Source organism: Megalobrama amblycephala, linkage group LG1, assembly GCF_018812025.1.
Source record: "Megalobrama amblycephala isolate DHTTF-2021 linkage group LG1, ASM1881202v1, whole genome shotgun sequence".
Lineage (NCBI taxonomy): Eukaryota > Metazoa > Chordata > Actinopteri > Cypriniformes > Xenocyprididae > Megalobrama > Megalobrama amblycephala.
In genome coordinates, this window is record NC_063044.1 from 36,889,316 (window position 1) to 36,904,402 (window position 15,087).

At 36.6% G+C, this 15,087-nt stretch overlaps 1 protein-coding gene and 3 long non-coding RNA genes across 5 annotated transcripts in view; 3 read left to right on the forward strand and 1 right to left on the reverse strand.

The window, feature by feature from the left end:
• The window catches only part of LOC125245497 (zinc finger protein 585A-like), a 332,027-nt gene that overhangs the window by 111,219 nt on the left and 205,721 nt on the right, over positions 1-15,087 (forward strand). The gene's annotated exons all lie outside the window — the stretch shown is intronic.
• On the reverse strand, positions 998-3,291 carry LOC125246035. Its single transcript, XR_007179681.1, has 3 exons — positions 3,037-3,291; positions 1,389-1,747; positions 998-1,177 (listed from the first exon to the last, which is right to left on the reverse strand). It is a non-coding gene; the product is annotated as an uncharacterized LOC125246035 (long non-coding RNA).
• LOC125246056 lies at positions 4,802-5,933 on the forward strand. The gene is made up of 2 exons (XR_007179706.1): positions 4,802-5,058; positions 5,882-5,933. It is a non-coding gene; the product is annotated as an uncharacterized LOC125246056 (long non-coding RNA).
• Positions 7,126-10,302, forward strand: LOC125246002. 2 transcript variants are annotated; one of them, XR_007179672.1, is made up of 5 exons: positions 7,126-7,182; positions 8,014-8,188; positions 8,290-8,353; positions 8,604-9,082; positions 9,793-10,302. It is a non-coding gene; the product is annotated as an uncharacterized LOC125246002 (long non-coding RNA). The 2 variants fall into 2 exon arrangements; XR_007179671.1 differs by lacking the exon at positions 7,126-7,182 and having other exon boundaries at positions 7,299-8,188; positions 9,793-10,300.

The window sequence follows — 15,087 nt, forward strand, 5'->3', positions numbered from 1 at the left end:
GTCATTTAACATCGGAGTCTGACAGCCCCTCCCCCTCCACTACGTAATTAAAGCTGCGACAGTTGAGTGGATGAAGTGTCCAACATTCCACACTTAGTTTTTTCCGTTAATTTAGTGCATTATTCGGTATTTAAAGTGTACTTTTTCTTTTTGGAATTTTCAGTGTGAACGCACTACTCGCACTATTTATACTTAAAAACGTCACAGAATAGTGCATAAGTATGCAAATTGGGACGCACCTTAACTGACAGCCATTTCTGTGATCTGCTTCGTATCTCCTACTATGCGACTTACACACAACATCACTGTTCACATTAATAAAGTTAATGGTGAGTAAAACAATTATTGAAAGCAATACATTGTAATGATTCCTAGGTTATAAATTTATATAATATCATGTGGCATATGTATATTTAGCATTTTTAGAAAATAGCATATTTAAAATATAAGTAAAGACAAATTAATGGCAATAATAAATTAGTTTGTCTAATTGATCAGGTGGAATCCTTTTCATTGCGTATATTCTGATCGGTAGGATCTGACTTTTCCTTCAACGATTACTTTGCACTATTGACTGTTAAAACACAGCTTTCGTCTACACCAAAAGACTTTTGCACACACTAAGATTTTTCCACTTTGGGTGACAAAGGAACATTCATTTATACACAGACTGAGAAGTTATATTGTATATTGTTGACCGTTATAGTTTGAATTGTTTCAAATTGTTTTTAACTATTGTGATATTGTACTTTTCTTTTTCTCATTTTAATTGTTTTAATTTGGGTTAATCTTTTCTATGAGTGAAATATAAAAGCGTTGAGAGAAAAAAAAAAAAAAAAAAAAAAAAAACTAAAAACCCAAAGATTATTATTAAACTAAAAGTTAGTGAAACTGAATATCTATAAATCAAAATAGAAACTAAACAACTGAAACTAGAAGCAAATAGCAAATTAAATAATGAAGAGAGCTCAAAGATATCAAAAAGAACAACAGGGGATTGAAAAGAACAATTTTTATTTAATTGTTGTTGTGATTGTGTTACATTTGCTTCCATTATTATTTTTGCACAAACAAAATACATCAACTCATTTCCATTTATTGTCTGTGTCCTTGTGTGCCTTGATCACTTACCCTCCTAATCACTGGTCCAATATCAGGTACTTAGAGCAACCTGTCCCTGTTACAAAAACTTGTGTTACACTTGTCTCCATGAATACAGTAATAAACGATGGTAACTTTAACCACATTTAACAGTACATTAGCAACATGTTAACAAAACATTTAGAAAGACAATTTACAAATATCACTAAAAATATCATGATATCATGGATCATGTCAGTTATTATCGCTCTATCTGCCATTTTTCACTATTGTTCTTGCTTGCCTACCTGCATAAAGTCTGTTGATTCGGCTGTGCTGCTCCAGACATGAATTCTGCCTTGTGTAATGCCTTGAACATGAACTGGCATAGGCAAATATTGGGGGTATACATATTAATGATCCTGACTGTTACGTAACAGTCGGTGTTATGTTGAGATTCACCTGTACTTCAGAGGTCTTTTAAACAAATGAGATTTATATAAGAAGGAGGAAACAATGGAGTTTGAGACTCACTGTATGTCATTTCCATGAACTGAACTCTTGTTATTCAACTATGCCAAGGTAAATTCAATTTTCAATTCTATGGCACCTTTAACCGGCTTCCTCCAGTGGACGGTACTGCTCCTCAAGAGGGCGCATTTTTGCTCTGTCGATGTAAAAAGAGTTTAAAAAAAATGAAATTATATATATAAAGTCTGTCTAAAATCCAGTCAGTCTAAAAAGATATAGCAACTAACTAGACACTAGGGCCAAGGTCTGAGCCAAGCCAACATAAGATGATTAAGTAGAATATCAATATGTTGGCTTTCTCAAGCTAACATAATAAGTTTAAATAGCATTAGAGTAGGTTGGCTTTTTCAAGCTAGCTTAATTAAAAACTGATATCAATTACATCTATGGCAAGACTAATATTATGTATTGTTTCACTAATATGAATACATTTCTGAACCTCTGAACCTGAGTTTGATTGCTCCCCATGCCCCCGCTGGACTGTGTTCATATTACACTACTAGTCAAAAGTTTGGAAACATTACTATTTTTAATGTTTTTGAACAAAGTCTCTTATGCTCATTAAGGCTGCATTTATTTCGTAATAAATTCAGAAAAAATAATATTGTGAAATAATACAATTTTAAATTATGGTTTTCTATAATATACTTTAAAATATAATTTCTGTGATCAAAGCTGAATTTTCAGCATCATTACTCCAGTCTTCAGTGTCACATGATCCTTCAGAAATTATAATATGATGATTTGATACTTCATTATAATCAATGTTGAAAACATTTGTGTTGCTTAATATTTTTTTGGAACCTGTGATACTTTTTTCAGGATTCATTGATGAATAAAAGGTTAAAAAGAACAGCATTTATTCAAAATAGAAATCTTTTATAACAATATAAATCTTTCAAAAAATGTATTTCAAAAAAAAAAAAAAAAAAAAATTACTGACCCCAAACTTGTTAACGGTAGTGTATATTGTTACAAAAGATTTCTATTTTAAATAATTGCTATATATATATATATATATATATATATATATATATATATATATATATATATATATATATATATATATATATATATATTTATTTATTTTTTAATTCAAAGAATCCTGAAAAAGTATTGTTCTGCCCTCTTTTCAAACGCCCTGCTTGATTTGGCAGACAGATAACGCCTTCCAATAACAACAGACGCAAGGAATCTTTTCTTCAACTTTACTGTCGGTCTTGGAATAACGTAAAACTGAAACATACAAAAAAAAATCAGAAAAATAAGCTCTTTATACAGAAAAATGACTAATATTGCACAATCAGAAAAAAGGTTGCACAATTTGCATGATAAAGACAATAAGGTTAACATCCAGCAAATAAAATATAAAGAATTAACTAAACATACAGCACATAGAATCACAATATAGATATACTTTCATACCGAATGTGCCTTCTGACCAGCTTAAATCAGGGAATGATGGCAGCCATAACCACATGGTCTTTACTGCTGCTTGCTGGAGATCTGTCTTGTGATTATGATGTCATCATAAAAGGACTCTACAACATTACATGCAGTACTAAACTTTGAACACAAGATGGTGCTAACTATAACTTTTAACTTAGACTAAATATTGAAAGTTCTCATAGAACAGCACAAGTATCACAGGTTATAAAATAATATTAAGCAGCACAACTGTTTCCAACATTGATAATAAATCATCATATTACAGTGATTTCTGAAGGATCATGTGACACTGAAGACTGGAGTAATGATGCTGAATTCAGCTTTGATCACAGAAATTATATTTTAAAATATTAAAATAGAAAACCATAATTTTAAATTGTAATAATATTTCACAATATTATTGTTTTTTTTCTGTATTTACTATGAAATAAATGCAGCTTTAATGAACACAAGAGACTTCGCTCAAAAACATTAAAAATAGTAATGTTTCCATACTTTTGACTAGTAGGGTATATTATATGGGTCTGCACCGCAGTGCATTTACCATAGACTGTAAAAAAAATATGGACGTAGTGTCCGTGACGTCACCCATAGAGTTCTGAACAGCATTTTTGACGCGTAAATGAGGCCGCGGCCATCTTAGCTGCGCGTCACCGCATGTCACTCCCGGGTAACTGAAAATGGGCAAAGAGGCGGGGAGGTGGTTTGAGCTGACGTGACTAGTTGCTGAAACCACGCCTGCCTAGCTCGACGTGACCATGTTAGCAAGCAAAGGAGCTATCTATCTAGATACTATCTAAATTATTAATGAAGATAAGTTTTATCATCAGAAAGTTCTAAAGGTTTACTGTCAATCTACGGTGTTTTTGTTTTTAAGATATAGATGCTCCAACACCAGTAGTGTTGGGTGTGCAAATAACAACATGGAAAATCAAAATGGGACTTCATACCTTTATAATGAAATAGAGACCGCGAGATGAATCCAGTCTGTGGCACTTGGGTAAAATATGAGTGTCCATTGCAAAACAAATAAACAAAAAAAAAAAAAAAACTTTTTGTCCATGAAATATTATCCATTGTTTGCATCACATTTCTTCTAAATGATCTGCTCTCTGTCATCGTTCTTCAAGAAAGGATGCAATCTGAGCAGCTTTTATGTTGTAAAACTGTATACGATCGTATCAAACAAATGAACCCGTGTCCAAAGTATATTTTTTCAAAATAGTGCAGCAGTTTTAGTTATAATATCCAAGCAGCGCTGTCAGATTTTGATATCCTCTCGCCATTGTCATTGTAGTAAATCTCACAACCAAAACTTTCAGCCAATGCCACGATCCAACAACGCGTGTTCTGTTTCTTCCGCATGCATGCACATCTACACAGACACACATCAGTCTCGAATATTATGCAGCAAGCCATATTTTATAATTGTATAAAATAAGAACACAAATACGGCTGAGATGCCAAATTCAGCGGCTGGAATTAGCTGAGGTAAAGTGACAGCTCACGGACAGCAGCGGCATATCTACCTGTCACTCAAGTGACCACGCCCTTAATTATGCAGAATTTTAAGGCTTAATATAATTTAAACGAATGAGTTAGAAAAAAAAAATTCATCCCCCTCAGAGTTGTCATGAAGGGCAAAATTAGCAGTATAGACCAAAACCACAATTTGAACCAACTTGTAAACATGTTTTTTTCTGCTGTAAACTTGGCCAATTTAACATGGGACTCTATGAGATTCTGCTCTCTTTTGGAGCCTGTCCCTAGCGGCCAGTCGATGAATCGCAGTTTAAGTCACTTCCGTATTGGCTTCACGAGAGACTGGGGGAGGTTGCCGCTTGGCATTTACACAGTCAAGGCAGCAGCTGTTTACCCTGTTGCTTGGTAACAACAGCACAGTGATCTTATAAGAGCTAATGTAGATTTGGTCATTGTTTCAGAGGATACACAGAATCACTTTCATCCTGCTGGATTCTCATAAACTCTTACTGTTAGGTCAGTGCGTTTTCTCTCTCCATTCATCAGATTAAGTAAAATTCCTTATTAAAAGGATAGTTCATCCAAAAAATGAATTCTGTCATCTTTTACTCACCTTCAAGTTGTTCCAAACCTGTATAAATTTCTTTGTTCTGCTGAACACAAAGGAAGATATTTTGAAGAATGTTTGTAACCAAGCAGATCTGTTACATGTGTGGTTGCAGCAGAGATGAGGCAGAATCGGACTTCCACAAACACAGGGTTTATTTAAACAAGGAACAGCAAAACAGCAACCAAAGACATATGGCAAACAATAGAACAGACAGGGAGTGCAGGGAAGTGAGTCCAATATAAAGGGTGTGCTAACGACAAAGACCAGGTGCAGGGAATCCAGAGCGGGAGAGATAATGAGGAAGTGAGTTCAGGTGTGGAACAGGGAGGATGATGGGACACGGAGTCCGGGACAGGTATGAACTGTAACAAGATCTGGGTCACCATTGACTTCCATAATATTATTTTTCCTACTATGGAAGTTAATGGTACCTTGGATCATTCTTCAAAAGGAGGTTTGGAACAACTTGAGGTTGAATAAATTACAGAATTTGAATTTTTGATTAAACTATCTTTTTAATGATTGAAATAACTGTAATGACAAACTTTTGTAGCACTAAAATGAATTGCATATTTTGTAATTTTTTGCTCAATCTGATTAACGCTATTGTCTTTGCAAAATGTCTGCTACCTAAAGTAGTTCTTCTAAGTAGTTTTTATGTTTGGTTTTGTTTTTTTGCTACTTTGAAATGTTACATGTTATCAGTCCATATTTCTTATTTCTTTTCAGATTTGTCATGCCTATGGTTTGAGTCAAAATAAATTACAAGTATGAATAAGTATGACTGAATCTACCTTGGTTAATCTACCTTAATTATGTTACAGCAGAAAGTAACGTTTAAGCATTAGATGAGGTGTAAACGTCTCTTTACTGTAAGAGCTGCACATTAACACTGGGTTACTGTTTTTCTTCAGTAAATCTTTGCACATGATGAATGACATTGACTGTGTGTCATGTTCCATCTGTAAAGTTCAGATTGAGGACTGAGAGATCCAGACACAGATTGACAAGATTGAGCCAATGGAGTTATTTAGTGTGTGTTTAAAGCAGACATCACACTTACACACTGTCTGCTCTCCTCCATTTCACCTGTCTTTTTGATTTCTCAGTCTGTTTTCATTTAGTTTCAGTTTAATTTATTTATATAGCACATTCATCATACCTTGAATGGTTTTAAAGATATACCCATTTGAATTATGGTTGTCTGCCCTCTTTTTCCAATTGAAAACCTGAGAAAATCGCTTTTAAAGTTTTTTGCTTGTTTTTTGTTGATATCTTTCAAAATCCATTGCATTTAAAGGGATAAACTATTTATTTTACAGCTTAATTTGACCAAAGACATTTTTATATATATAAAAGCTAAACCAGGCTGAAGCTCAAATTATTTGAAAGTATATACTTATTTGAATTAACCCTTTAAGACCTGAAGGCTTTTTTAGAGTTTTTTTTTTTTTTCCCTGAGCGAAACACACAAAAGTAAAGACTCATAACTCCAAAACTCTAGCAAGGAGAGTCAAAAGGTAGGTATAATTTGTTAGAAAACATTTTAAATTTTAAGAAAATATAAACTACATTACATTTGGACATTTTCTTGCTGAGAAACAGCTGATAAAAGACAAAAATATATATCCTTTTTTTATATAATTTTTCTTTTTTTTTAATTTGACATAGAATAACTCATGAACACAATAAGATCGCTAAAAAAATATTTTTTGGTGATGCTGTCCTATATGTGAGCTGCATCTGGTTCAAATTTCGTGGTGATAGCATAAAGAATAGTTTGAAAAATTGTTGTTCATTTTTTCCGCAGCCAGGTGGCGCCAACGGGCGGTAAACTCCGGTTTAGAGGTGCTTCTCAGCACTCGTTAGGAGTTTTTCAAAATGGTTAGATGCATTAAAAAGATGAAACTCTAAGCTTTAAAATGATATCTATTTTGTGTTATTCCACGTTGGAAAACGAACATGGATGGGTCCGGGAACATTGGATACACACTGCATCCCGGAGAGATGAGAGACATGTTTTTAGCCAAGTATGTTAAATCATTCCGTGAGTAATATCTTGTGATCAACGCAATATATTATAATGATTTTGGATTCGTTTTAATCTTGAGAATCTGCTTTAAATATTGATGTGCCATTTTTATGATCTGCATTTTTCATGAAGTTATGAGCACGTGAAATATACATACCTGTATTCAGTAAGCTGCTGTGCTATTTTTGTTGTAAACGCATATTACTCATTAGAGGGTGAAAACAACCCCAGCTAACAATGACCTGGCGGTCCGCCAGCGTTTTTTGGGCGGCACAAATTCAGCGGCTAGACGCGGTCGGACCACCGTCGGCACATCATCGGCAAGCCGACCAATCGGAAAATGCCGTCGGTCTGCCAGCGTTTTTTGGGTGGCACGCCACCAGCGGTTTGCCACTGCTGGGCCACCGTTGGTACACCAGTGGCAAACTGATAGTCGGTCCAGTTTCTGCTGAGCGCTTACAGGACATCTTTTTTGATAAGTTTGTATTTATCTTATATTTATTGCAGTTACAAAAGAATCCGAAAGCACTGAATAAAAAAATATTGAGACTAACCTAATATCTATATCAAAAGCTTGGTATAACTGCCTATAAGCCGCTTTCAAACAAAATAACATGGTTAAATGTTTGTAAAAACAACAATAAATAATTAAGTTATAAAAGTTTAAGTTATACAATTATTAAGTTATAAAAGTGCCACAATTGTTCCACTATCACGTGCTGGGGGTGGCATTTTGCTCCTATGAACGGGTTACAAAACTACAAAATGAGTTTTAAATTCATGATTTAATATTAATGAGATTTTTTTTTATGTAATGTTTTAATTCTAGGTGTTTATTTATGTAAATACTGCATGACTGTGACGTGTTTTATTGCGCGTGCGCGCCGAACATTCGAACCGCTTTCAAACACTGGAGCTGCGCAAAGTTGCCATGGAAACGGACAAACAACAACTGACAAGCAGCAAAAACAGCAGTCTCTCGCTGTTGTTTTCACGTCTTTCAGGTGAGTTTAGTCGCTAAAATCACACAAATAATACACACAACTGTTCTTGACACTTCTCTAACATGTAATTGACACAATTATGTTGAATATTTACTTTATAGAAACGATTTAGTGTCTTCGAAAAACTCCGTTAGCATCTCCGTTAGCATCCCATTTTCAGAAGAGGTAGGCTAACTATCGATTGATTTGTTTATGATAGTTTAGGCTTTTAATCACATCTTTAGGTGTAGATGAGAGGTTTTGATAGTTTTATAAAGGTTTTTGCTGTCAATGGGTGATTAGAAGCTGGCTAATTTATAAATGTAAATGTAGCCTAGTTAATCGGTGATGTAACTTGAGTGAAGCACAAGTTTTCAAAAGCGTTTTGAGCTCTTATGGTAAACAAATATTGATAAACATTGTTCTGTGATTTCAGCAAAATAGCCCCTCTACAACAGAGGGGAAGCTCTGAAGATTTCAACATTTCTGAAGGAAGCTGCTGACAGAAGGAGACACAGGTGAGCTGAGGAAACCCACCAAATAACTCCATATACATTTCTTCCACAATATTTTTCACCTAAACCATGCATCTGTCATTTTCTTCTTTTTTATTTTCTCAAATTTACTTTTTTTTTATTTAATTTTTTTTAAAAGGCTTTGACATCCAAATGTAAGTGACACTGTATGAGCAATATTTAATGAATAAGTAAACCTAAAAAAACATAAATTCTGTTATTTTATGTGTATTCTTCTTTTTCTTCTGTAGCTTCTTTTCTTTTAATAAACCTGGCATTGAATAATAATATTGTTGGGTCTGTGACTAATTGTTTATGTTCCTAGATACTTCCCTGCTGACGCTCTGCACCATAGCAGAGTTGGAGCGGATAAAAAAGTTCCTGTCGGACCACATGACTAGTAAGTAAACCCTCTTAAACTAATGTTCAAAAGTGTGGGGTCGATAAGATTTGTAATGTTTTTAACAGAAGTATCTTCTGCTCACAAAGGCTGTATTCATTGGCTCAACATACTGTAAAAACAGCAACATTCTGAAATATTATTCCAGTGTAAATCAGCTGTTTTCTATGTGAATATATAGTAAAGTGTAATTTATTCCTGTGATCAAAACTGAATTTTCAGCATCATTACTCCAGTCTTCAGTGTCACATGATCCTTCAGAAATCATTCTGATATGATGATTTGCTGAAACATTTATGATTATTATCAATGTTGAAAACAGTTGTACTACTTTACTACTTTTTTTCAGGATTCTTTGATGAATAGAAAGTTAAAAAAGAACAACATTTATTTGAAACAGAAATATTTACTCTCAATTTTGGTCAATTTAATGCATCCTTGCTGAATAAAAAGGTGAATTAAAAAAAAAAATATTATTGACCCATTAGAGTACACTACAGTTTATAGGTTTGAGATCAATGAATCCTGTGGAAAAAATAATAATAAGAAAAAGAATAAAAATTAGTTTAAACTTTTAAAACAGTTTCCACAACAATATTAATAAGCACAACTGTTTTCAGCACTGATAATAATCAGAAATGTTTCTCGAGTAGCAAAGTCCATTAAAGAAGGTAGTTCTAATCTTTCTCCTTTTGCTCTTTCTATCTCAGGATGTCCAGCAAGGTTACTAGAGGTTACGGCAGCTCCAGTTTGGATCCAACGTTCCAACCTCACTTGTGAAGACTTCAGATGATGGAAACTATAGATGGACATGCAAAACTGCCAGATATTATCCTTATATATTGTAATTATTGGTCCCGTTTCACAGACAGGGCTTAGATTACGTCAGGATTAGGTCTTATTTAAATTAGGACATTTAATTAGGTTTTTTAAACATGCTTTAGAAAGTAATAAAAAAACATTACTGTTGTGCATCTTGACACAAAACAATGACACTGACATATTTTAAGATATGCTTTCAGTTAAAGGGTTAGTTCACTCCAAAATTACATTTCTGTCATTAATTATTCACCCTCTTGTCGTTCCACACCCATAAGAACTTCAATCTTCAATCAGAACACATCCAGAAAGGAAGTTGAAAACATAGTTAAAATAGTCAACGTGACAACAGTGGTTCAAAAAGTATTCTCGTCACTTAACAATAAGATCGAACCACTGTAGTCACGTTGACTGTTTTAACTATGTTTTCAACTACCTTTCTGGATGTCCAAAGGTGCAATGACGTTGCTGCCTATGTGTGGATCAAAAACCATTGGATTTCATCAACAATATCTTAATTTGTGTTCCGAAGATGAAGAAAGGTCTTACAGGTATGGAACGACAAGAGGGTGAGTAATTAATGACAGAAATTTAATTTTTGGGTGAACTAACCCTTTAAGCCTTGTCTTGTCTGTGAAACTGGGCAAGTGTCTCAAAGGGAAGGTTTGCATGACAGTTTTGCTGACAAATAAACAGGGATATCTCTTTGGAAGCTTGTTTCCTTCACTAAATAAAAAAAGTAATTGTAGGGCTGCATGATTTATCGCACAACACGGAAAATATCATTGATTTTAAATGCGATTATCGCTTAAACGTGATTCTTCGTGCGATTATAAAATTGCAAAGGCTGCAATTCATTTTTTTTATGCACAGCTTGTCAATGAACAATGGCTCCAAATGGCCTTTGCCAGATTGTGTGCGATTTAATCGTGATTAATCGTGCAGTCCTAGGTAATTGCGACAAAGTCAAAATTGTGAGATAAAATTTGCAATTACTTTAATTTTTTATTTCATGGCGGAAACAAGCTTCCATATATCTCAGTACATGTAACTCAGAGAAAGATTAAACATTCTTCATTTACATATGACCAACATTGTAACAATACAAAGTGTGTTAAAAATCTGCAAACTTGCCCTTTAAAAATGTTGAAAATGGCATCCTTTTGTCTGTTTAACTGAACACGACTTAAAACACATGATTTTAAATTGACTTTATCTTAGAGCTATTGTCATATGGACAATACTGGTACTTTTTTGCTTGAAGATGCACCTCAGTGAGTCACAGTCTGGCTGATTAAAGGATATTTTGCTATTGTATAATCTTGAACACGCATTTTCTGTAAAGCTGCTTTGAAACTAATATATTTTGTAAAAAGCATTATATGGTTTTACTATGGTAAAACTGTAGCAACTATGTTTTTTTTTTTTTTTCAAACCATGGTTCTACTATTGTAATATTGCAGTAATACTAGAGTAAAATTCTGGTTATCATGACCAGTAACCATAGGTTTTGAAACCATGTGTTTTGTAGTTATGGTTTTACAACAACAATCATTGATAATCCATAGTTGTAGTAAAACCATGGTTCATTTTGTTGTTTTTACTGCCAATGCTGTAGTAAAACCAAGGTTAATTTAGAAATAAACCTGAATTTAATGCTCCTAATTTACTTGACTAATATTCACGTTAGATAAAAACATCTGATAAAAGAATAAATGTATGTATTTATTTGATCTGTTCATTGAAAATGTATTTAAAAATAAATTTGCAACTGCTATTGAGAGTTGTGTACATTATTCATTATAGTGTGGAAGGACAGTGAGTAATATAAGGAACTTATTATAAACCGTGGACCGACCGCGGGCCGCCAGAAAACCTTTATTATAAACCAGCGGCTCGATAGCGGACCACCGTCGGAAAAGTGGCGGCTGCCGCCGGTGGACCGCTGGAATAACGATGAGCAAAACGCCAGTGAACCGCTGGCGGCATCCGCCGGTGGGCCGCCCACTTTGCCACCGGTGGGCCGCCAGTGGCCCGCTGGTCTGATGTTAGCTGGGAACGCAACAGAAGCATGTTGGAGGCTTGATATGAAAGTTTAAAGGCTTTGGTTTTGTATGCAAAAAGAATTTTTGTGCTACCTATATGGATTCAATTTTTATTGGCTTTTTAAAGAGAGACACGCTAATGGGAGTTTTATTTTATAAGGCGCGCTAGTCTGACAGGAGGATGGCTGGACCGATCGCGTGCCTGTCAGTCGAAACGGGGCTTCCCATTGTTAAAAATCAGCGTTTAGGTCAGTGTGTTTACATTTCTAAGCTGTTTGATTTGTTCTATACAACGTGTAACACCATATTTGTAGAGCAGAGATAATGACGTTTCAGGGGATACCGGGAAATGCTCATAAGTGACCAGAGGAGTTGAGAAGTTCATTTCCAGCGAATTTAGTAAAACCATGTCAAATTTCATAGCCATTTAAACACCTTTACTCAATTATCTGGACTACGAAACTTTGGGAGATTATTTTTGAAAGTCTGTTCTTTGAAATTGAAAAAAAAAACAAAAAAATCGATTTTTTCATTGTTTTTCCACATTATCGGCCCATATCTTAAAATAGAACGTTGCGACTTCCGACTCATTTCGCCAGATCGGGTCACAAATTATGTAATAAAAATATGTTCCCTCTTCCTTGTCCCTTTTAAAAATCTGGCCGCAGCATTTTGGACCAGCTGTAGGTGAGACAAACACGATTGAGTTACCCCCAAATATAGTGAGCTGCAGTTATCCAGTCTTGATGAAATTAATGCGTGGATTTCTAAGTCCCTGAATGAAAGAAAAGATTTAATTTTGGCAATCATCCTGAGCTGGAAAAATGCTGATTTGACAACTGAGTTTGTTTGTCAAACTTAAGTGCTGGGTCAAAAATAACTCTCAGATTTCTTAGGACCCAAAGTTTGAGAGAGGATATTGGCTGAGTCCAGGCATCCAAAAACTAACACTTCAGTCTTTGAAGCGCTTAACTGAAGAAAGTTTTCTGCCATCCAGCCTTTAACTTCACTCAAGCACTCAAATAATGACTGGGGAGATGTATTTTCATCAGGCTTAACTGGAAGATAAAGTTGTACGTCATCTGTGTAACAATGATATGGAATCTGATGCTTGCGAAAAATATTGGTTAATGGAAGGAGATAGAGAGAAAACAAAACAGGGCCTAAGACAGAGCCCTGTGCAAAACTACATGTAAACGCAGCAGAGGAGGAAGTGAAAATCTGTTTTCATTCTTTATCTTCATGCGTTCCTCTCTAATGTCCTGAATGGATGAGTTGTTGGAGTGGTAACACTGTAGAATACTGTTCCATCATTAATGAATAATTACATTGGAGCAAATGAGTAACACACTATTACCATTCTAGTAACTTCTGTTAACTGTAAACTCTGATTAACAAATTAGTAAGTAATAGTGCTTTGTCAAATGCAGTAGTTCACTATTAACAAATCAATAACTACTTTTTTTCTACTACTACTCATCTCCCAGAGAACTACTAACAACTACTATACGCAGGTTATTAATTAATATAAATAATGCAAAATGTATAATTATTTCTAAAGTGAAGGTCATGGTAGAAGGAATTACTAATTATTTGAATCAGTTTTCTAAAGTGAAAAGTGTGATAATATACAACTTGTAATGACTGTGTTACAGTAGCTGATGTATTAAGCACACGACGAGGAGATAAAGTCAAAACTCAAAAGTCTTTTACTAGATAATCCACATGAATTAACAGGAACAGGCAGGAACATACCGGACAACACTGGAATGAAAACACAGGGTATATATACATGGGATAACAAGGTGGGTGATTAGACACAGCTGGAGGTGATGATTGGAGTGCTCAGTAACCATGGTGATAAACTAGTGGCAGGAAATGGAACAACACAAGTCCAAAACAGAGTGCACATGTAACATATCGCCCCCCTCCCGGAAAGGTGCATTCTCGCACCGTGGAGAGGGGAAGATGAAGATGAGATGCAGAAGATGGTGTAGGAGGTGGCTCAGGAGGCGGACGGCTAACCGGGAGGCGGCGAAGTGCAGGAGTCCAGGGAGGTGCAGGTGATGAAGAAATCCAGGGAGGTGCAGATGGTGGTTAAGACCAGGGAGGTGCCTTGAACAGAGGAAGTAGTATACACATCCAGGCCACAGCCAAGACTGCGCCCCATGGCGGCGTCGCTGGCGGGAGGAACCATGGTGATGTAGTCTTAGACGCCACCATGGGGACGATCGGAAGTGACGATGACATCAGAGTAGGAGCCCACCGTGCAGCCGGAGCGCCGAAGACTCGACAGGACCCAGATGACCTGGGCGACCGCGACGGAACCGCAGCGACGACCCCCCGAGGTGGAAGCAGATATCCAGAGGGCAGAGGTGGAGCTGGAGAGACTGAGGGCGGAGGTGGAGCCTGAGGGAGGGCAGAGCTAGTCGTAGCCGAAGGGGTGGAGGGCCAGAGAGCAGCGAATGGCCCGTAAGTCCACAGCAGAGGGGTGGCGATGTCCAACTCAGGCGGAGCCGACGTGCCGAGGGAACCCAGCGAGGCTGAATGCCCGATGGTACCTGGTGACGACGAGGGTGGAAGGAGCGTAGGTGTAGGAGCCAGGTCGACGGGTTGAGGGGGAGTGGAGAGTTCTGAGGCTGGAGGCGGAACCCCAGGCTCCTCACGCCCATGAGGAGGTGGCTCCCAGCAGTCCCGAGGTGGATCCCCACCACTGAGAGGAAATGGAGGAGGAACTGAAGGGCTGATGGGAGACAGCGAAGACTGGGTGACAGTCGTGGCTTGGGGCAGAAGAGAGGTTTGGAGAGTGCAGCAAAATCCGTCAGAAGATGAATGAGTCTCAACACAATTTTGGAGAGGCGGTGGGAGAGGGAGGCTGGGAGGGAACAGAGAACTAGACATATGCCAGGTAGATTCAGGTGGTGATAGCACAGGTAGAAGGTTAACCTCTCCAATATCTAAAAAACAGTCACCAGTGCATACCAAAAACTCACTCTCAGTGGCAGGGGGTTGGGTGGGGCTCACTTCCATATCCTCGTATTCCACTAGAATTCGCTCGTGACGGATGGTACAGCCGGCTCGGCTCCGTGGTGATGTTCTGCTCGGTCGCTCCCATTGGCGCTGGCTCAAACATTGTGGCGA